The sequence below is a fragment of the Callospermophilus lateralis genome, chromosome 14 (genome assembly GCF_048772815.1).
Source record: "Callospermophilus lateralis isolate mCalLat2 chromosome 14, mCalLat2.hap1, whole genome shotgun sequence".
Taxonomy (NCBI): domain Eukaryota; kingdom Metazoa; phylum Chordata; class Mammalia; order Rodentia; family Sciuridae; genus Callospermophilus; species Callospermophilus lateralis.
This window is the reverse complement of record NC_135318.1, coordinates 95,072,475-95,080,340: the sequence shown is the minus strand read 5'-3', so window position 1 is coordinate 95,080,340 and position 7,866 is coordinate 95,072,475.

The following is a 7,866-nucleotide window of genomic DNA, read 5'->3' as shown; positions in this document are numbered from 1 at the left end:
TCGTCAATCAAGCATGAACTAGTTGAAAAACTATCAAGTCCTTATTGGAATAGTTTCAAGGTGAAATACTTTGTGCAGCTTTAGTTTAAACATGTTTATTTATTACAGAACTTTTCAGAGAACTTATCATAATATCTATTTGTGAATCTTCTAGAGCAATGTGGAAGACTCAAATTTGACCTAAGGCCTTTGTTCTTTCATGGAAAGAAAATTCCAAGGAATGCAGTAGAGGGAAATGTTTTATCAAAGGCTTGAAGAATGCTCAAACTCTTCTGAAAGTTCAAATAGGAAAAGGTGTCAGCACTTTGCTCCATAGTATATCATTGGTATTTCTGAGACAGTGCTCAAGGACACTGCCATTATAGCTGTCTTGAAGGAGAAAAAGTGTAGTTACAGCAATAAACTGTTCTTGAATGCAATAAGTAGGAAGCCATTAGCCTGAGATTATCTGCATACTTGAGTTCCTACTTAATGGACCCCAACCTAACTTGACCTGGATACCTTACTCCTTCCTTCCTTCCTTCCTTCCTTCCTTCCTTCCTTCCTTCCTTCCTTCCTTCCTTCCTTTCTTTCTTTTTTTGCAACAAATAACGATTTTAGCCAATCACAAATACCCAAGATTCAGCCAATGGAGGCAGCTAACTGATCACATTATTCCCCTCAAGTGGCAAATGCCCAGGCATTAGCCAATTAGGTGATGTCCTACTCAGTCTGCTCTGCACTCAGCCTATGGAAGCTCACTGCTCACACTGCCAGGCAGAGCGTTCTAGCCTCTCTTGTTCTGAGTGCTTCCTGGCTCACGAATCATTCTTGGCTCAAATAAATTCTGATAAATCTACTTTGTCTAAAGTTGTTCTTTTAACACATGTGTATTAGTATTTTCAAAGCTTTCAAGGGCCTCACCTGGACCAGACCAAGGAAAGGGTCAGGCCACTGGCTAACTGGGGCATAAGCTCTATGTGGCACTAAAACATTGGAAGCACAAGCAGTCATAGAATGAAATAGAAAAACTGGACTTTGTCAGCATTTGAAATGTTTATGATTCAAAGGACACTGTCAAAAAAGTGAAAAGACAAACCAGGCATGGGAGGAAATATTTGCTAATTGTACCTCTGATAAGGGACTAGTATCCAGAATATAAAGAGTACTTTTACAACTCAGAAATATGACCCCAAATCTTCATCCTGCAAAGATATACATGTGACAATAAGAACCGGAAAATATTCTCAAGGCATTAGTCACTAGGAAAATGCAAATCAACCTACTAGGAGATACACTTTATACCAACGAGGATTTCTACATTAAAAAAGATGGACAGTAGCAAAGTGAACAAGATATGAAGAAATTGGAATCCTCATACATCACTATGTAAAATGCAAATTGGGGTAGCTCCTTTGGAAAAGAGTTATCAGTTCTTCAAAAAGCAAAACATAGAATTACCTTAAGACTCAGCAATACTACTCCTAGGTACCAAGAGAAATGAAAGCATGTGTACACAAAAACTTGTATAGAAACATTCCCAACATAATTATTCAGAATAACTAAAAAGTGGAAACAGCCCAAATGTCCATCAACTGATGAGGGAATAAAATGTGAAAAAAGCAAAACAATGAAACATTACTTGGCAATAAAAAGGAATGAAGTGTTGATCATGCTGCAACATGGATGAATCTTTGAAACATGCCAAGTGAAAGAAACCAGATACAAATGAAAGGAAGCCACATTGGTTATGTTTCCATTTATATGAAATTTTCAGGATCAGCAAATCTATAGAAACAGAAATAGATTAACGGTTGCCAGGAGCTAAGGAAGGGGTGAGTGGGGAGTGGCTGTTAATGGGTTTGGGGCTTCTTTGGTGGGAAGATCAAAGTGTTCTGGAAATAGAGCCAAGCGTCCTGGCTCATGCTTAAGATCCCAGCAACTCAGGAAGCTGCAGGATTCAGAAGGATCACAAGTTCAAAGTCAGTCTGGGCAATTTAGGGGAAGCCTGTCTCAAAAAATAAAAAGGGATAGGAGTATACCTCGGTTTTAGAGAACTTCTGGTTTCAATTCCCAGCACCACCTCCCCCCACCATCACAGATTCCAGAATTAGAAGGAAATGGTGATTTGACAACTTTATGAATGTACCAAAAACATTGACTTGTACTTTTTTAAAAGGGTGATTTCTATGATATAAGAATTATGTCTTGATGATGTTAATTTTTAAAAAATCATTAGAATATATGGGAAGTAGGGTCCCCTAACACCAGCATCCACACAAGAATCTTCACACAACTGGCAAAATGTCCTCAAAGGGGAAAAAAATCAACAAATGTACCATTCCCCAACAATACTAGTGTTACCACTGAACAGTCTTCCTCTATGCATTCAAGCAAGTGTTCTAAGCAACCTCGGACACACCTCTGAGTCTGAGACCAACCAGCTGACAGTCCCCCAAAGATAATGTCAGAGAAAGCATTGCCTGGGTTAGCGCTAATAATAGAGATGAGTGGTTTATTTTATTATGTAAACTGTAAACTCTTGAGTATTTTTGAGAGGAAATTGCCAAATTCAGAAACTAACAGAAGAAAACTGAAAAACGAGAACTACAGAAAAGTAGGGAAGTATTTGTCATATGCAAACCAGAAGAAAGAACATGTAGATATGTTTTGAGCATATCTTTGGAAGTGAATGTCATGTACGCTGTTCAGCAACAAATGGCAGAAAAATGGTGACATGAAAGAAAAATTTAAATGTCAGGGGTGGGGATATAGCTTAGTGGTAGAGCACATGCTTAGCATTCACAAGGACCTGGTTCATGTATACACACACACACACACACACACACACACACACTCAAAACCTCCCTTAAAATATTCAAATGGCCAGTCATGATGGCACACTCCTCTAATCCCAGCTACTTGGGAGACTGAGGCAAGAGGATAGCAAGTTCAAGGCCAGTCTTGACAACTTGGCAAAACCCTGTGATAAAAAAGAAAGAAAGACTGGGGATGAAGTTCATTTAGAGCCCCTCTGGGTTCAATCTCTGATAGCACACACACACACACACAAAAAAAAAAAAATTGAAAAAATTGTGAATGTTGTCATATAGGACCTGACAATATCTAATGGAGCCACATGCTCATGAAAAAGGGCAATAATGAAGAAGTTCACCATCCTGCTGTCTTCTGAAATCCCCCCAACTTTTGTGTCCTGGAAAAAAGGCTAACTGATTATATCCCCCCTTCCTGAGTGACTTCGATGAGACTTATTGCCCAATTTTTCTCCCAGTGCTGCGGGCCTTGTGGTTGGCTCGTGGTCTACCTGCTTCAATGAACAAAGGTCCTCTTCCTTTACCTTGAGGAGTTCCTCATCCACGAATGTTCTTTCTCTTGCAACAGTTTGAATAATCAGCTCCTTAATTTCCAGTGCATTTTTTCTTTCAGAGGCATATAATAACTCCTTTATTTTTAATGTACAGAAAGAGGTATACAGTTTTTATTAGGAAACAATCTGTTCTTTCTACCCCAACTAAGAAAATGCTGAAAAAATATTTAAAGAATGTCAGTTTGAAGGGATGCCAAATAATTCACGAGCCACCGGGGCCCACAGTTAGAGCTGTCTTGATCAGCTGTCTCAGACAAGGACTGTGGAGCTGTTTTTTGTTGTTGTTGTTGTTGTTGTTTTGTTTTTTTTTTTTGGTAACAGAGATTGAACCTAGGGGTGCTTAACCACTGAGCCACATCCCAGCCCTTTTTTATATTTTATTTAGAGACAGGGTCTCTCTTTGTTGCTCAGGGTCTCACTAAATTGCTGAGGCTGGCTCTGAACTCATGATCCACCTGCCTCAGCCTCCCAAGCTGCTGGATTACAGGAGTGCACTACCACATCCAGCTGGAACTGACTCCTTTGAAGGAAAATTCACCCTCTTTTTAAAATTATTTTTTTAGTCATATATGGATATAATATCTTTATTTTGTTTATTTATTTTTATGTGGTACGGAGGATGGAACCCAGTGTCTCAAATGTGTGAGGCAAGCTCTCTGCCACTGAGCCACAACCCTAGCCTTGGAAAATTTACTCTCTTATGGTGACAAATCAGGATTTTTTTTTTTCAGCAAAACCTCCCTAAATGAAGAATAAATTAATTTCTAGAGTTATAGTTCATATTCCAATGCCTAGGATCAGTTTTCAATTCCCAGAGGTCTCCAAATGCCGAGTATCTAGCTTTGTCTAGTTTCTTTTCTAAATATATTAAGAAGGGGAAATGCATGTATAAAACTATTTTCATGCCACATTATCAGATTTGTCACATTATTTCTACATCTTATTTCTAACTTCATTTTATGACATGATCATTATATACACATTACTATTCTTTGATCTAACAAATCATAGATGGCAAATAAAATGAAAATACTCTACAATGATCACAATTTAACAGCACATTGAACTTTCTCAGCAGGGACATTTTGAATAAATGCACTCTTGCTAATGGAGTACATCATTCAATCATTTGGATATTTCCATCAATTCCTGGATACCTTAGTAATCTAGGGGAAGCTCAGGGGCTCAACTATCAGGATTTGCTGGAATCATCTTATATCCCCCATCCTGAACCATGGAGGTTTCAGGAATGCAAAAGTGGACAATATTGCACATATATGGGAATTTCTTCTATTACCTGTCTGCAGGGGATCCAAATTGGTCCTGGCCTGGGACAAAGTGATTGAGAGATGGGTTGCTTCATGGAAGAATCTGGAAAGTCAGGGCTAAGAAAAATGTGTGATCCATTTTGGACATTGCCTGGGATCCCTGCTCTTAGTAGGTACAGAACAATTTCAGGCCAGTGAAATAACACCTGTCTATTGGCCAGAGTAGAAAGAATATTATTGCCACAGCCTGCAGGTGGATGTTCCTGCTTTGTTGGTGCTTTGGTGACAGGAAAGCCAAATCCTCTACCCTCTAGTAATTACAAGCTTGTCGTGGTGTGTATGTGTCACCTCGTAGCAGAAGGAAAAAAAAAAAACCTGCCCAATGACTCTCTTATAAGTATTAGGAATAAGAGATTGTGTGGTATTACAGGAAGATATCTGAGTGGGAGAGGTAAGCTATAGTCTTCAACTGTCACTTCAGGGCTGGGAGATGCTGGACAAGTCATTTCCCTTCTTTGAGACTGTTTTTCTTCATCTATAAAATAAAGGGACCAGCCAGGTGTGGTGATACATACTTGTAATCTCAGCAACGGGGAGGCTGAGGCAAGGGGATCACAAGTTCAAAGTTAGCCTCAGCAACTTAGCAAAAACCTGCCTCAAAAAAAAAATAAATAAAAAGAACTGGGAATGTAATTCAGTGGTAAAGGCTCTGACTTCAATCCCCAGTATCAAATATATAAAGAAAGGGAACAGATTAAATTTACCCCTTTTAAAATCTTTTGTTCCTCAATTTCTTTGAAAATGATGCAAAAAGTTTGATAATAACCTAAAAGGGTTATTTCTAATACAGTAGTCTCCCCTTATCTTGGGGACACATTACAATCCACACACCCCCATAATGCCTGAAACTACAGGTAGAACAACCTGTATACATACTATCATTTTGTATACATGTATTCATACCTATGATAAAATTTAATTTGTATACGTACCTATGATAAAGTTTGTGAGTTAGCCACAGGAAAGAGACTAACTACAATTATTAGTAAGAAAATGAAATCATTATAACAACATACTATAATAAATTTACTTCAAATTTATGAGTTGTTGGGCTGGAGTTGTGGCTCAGTGGTAGAGCACTTGCCTAGCATGTGTGAGGCACTAGGTTCGATTCTCAGAACTGCGTATAAATAAATGAATAAAATAAGGGTCTATCAACAACTACAAAATGTATTTTTAAAAAATTTATGAGTTGTTGGGCTGGGGCTATAGCTCCATTGGTAGAGTGCTTGCCTTGCATGCATAAGGCCCTGGGTTCAATCCCCAGCACCAGAATAATAATAATAATAATGAGTCATTTACTTCTGGAGTTTTCCATTGAATATTTTTGGACCTTGGGTAACTAAAACTATGGAAAGTGAAACTATAGTTAATAGATCACTGCTGTAATAAGATTAATAAAATTAGGCTTGAGTGTTTCTGGCAAGACTGCTTATCATTCTTCTAAGTCACATTTATAAAGCACCTACCTTATAAAGCCTTTGGAAAAGCAGTGAAAAAGTAAAGATCCCCACCTTGCCTAGAACTCATACCTAGCAGAAAGAGGAAAACCCTAGATGATAAACATAATAAAAGCAAACATATAATAAGCAACAAATTATTTATTTGGATAATTCCAAAAGAAGTACCTATCCAGTTCCCCCATGCCAATCTACAACTATGGAGGTTGATTTGAATGCTTTCAATATTTTACTTCTTATTTCAGCCAACTAACTGATTGACCAGTTATAGAAACAGGAAGGGGGGTGATCAAGAAGGCTGGATTCTTTCCTAAGAGTTTTATTTACAAGTAACAAAACTAATTCAATCTGGATTAAGCAAAGTGAGAGAATTAAGGGGTCCCATGGGTATGTCATAGAGCACAAAGCTGGACCCAGATTGGAATGGGTATGCCTGGGGTGCACCCTGGCCAAAGGCACTACATATTTGAGCAAGGGAAGGGCCACACCTGTTCTGGGTATCACCAGCCACACCTTAATCCAGCCTGCTGAGGCCTCCACGAGAGGCTGAAAGTAGCCTGGGCACCTCTGTAGGATCTGGAGTTCTCCTCTCTTCCTGGTCCAGGGCCTTCTCTGCCAGAGGGCACACTCAAGTAGCTAATGGTCCTCACAAAACACTTTTCACAATTTTTTTAAAAAGTTAAAAATATTTTACTGGGCACAGTGGTGTATGCCTATAATCCTAGCTGTTCAGGAGGCTGAGGCTGAGGCAGGAGAATCACAAGTTCAAGGTCAGCCTCAGCAACTTAATGAGGCCCTAAGCAACTTAGTGAGACCCTGTCTCAAAATAAAAAATAAAAGGGGGCTGGGGATATGGCTCAGTGGTTGAGCACTGGGTTCAATCTCTGGTACCAATAATAATAATAATAAATTTATAATTTGGCATTAGAAATAAATATTAACTTGATTTGCTTTTTGCCATTTTTTTCTCTTATTTTGGAGCCAACAACATTTCTTTCAAGGACTCAAACATTTGCTTGTAACATCCAGTGTTGCTATCAATTTTGAACCAGCCTCTCTCCCAGATTCCAGAGCTCAGCACCCTGAAACCTCAGCTAACCGGTTCTGATTGTTTCCTCTGCCAAAGAGCCCCAGTTAAAATCAATCCAATGATGGGATCTGATGACCAGATCTGATAAAGGGGCCAGGTAAGAACCTGAGCCGCCTTGGGGACAGGCCGTGAATCTCAAAGCAGACATACATTCTCCATTAGTGACCTCCAAGGAGGCCAATTTCAGCAGAATCATTAAAAGTTGATGATTCTGCAAATGTCTTTTTGTCCTCTGGGCTATAGATGGTAGGGGAAGCAGGGAAGTGTAGTTTTCCTCTGAAATGGAATGAGGAGGTGGGAAAGAAGGGCAGTAAGATAATCCCACACTTAACCTTAGACTGACCATGAAATTCAACTTTTAAGAATTTCAAGAGACATTCTGGAGGAAGGGAGAGCTCCAGTGACCATGGAAATATTTCAAGGTCAGGAGGTGGGGAAAAGAGGTCAAGGATTACGTTCAGAATAAATCAGAAAGTGTACAGAAGACTGCGATCTAGCATTATTTTTCCCCCAAAGAATTTAACTGATCTCCCTCTTTGGTCTTTGATATTTTATGACATTGGACGACATCACTGTGGGTCAGGCATCCTCTTATGTGTATTCAGCCTGAACTGGGCTAGT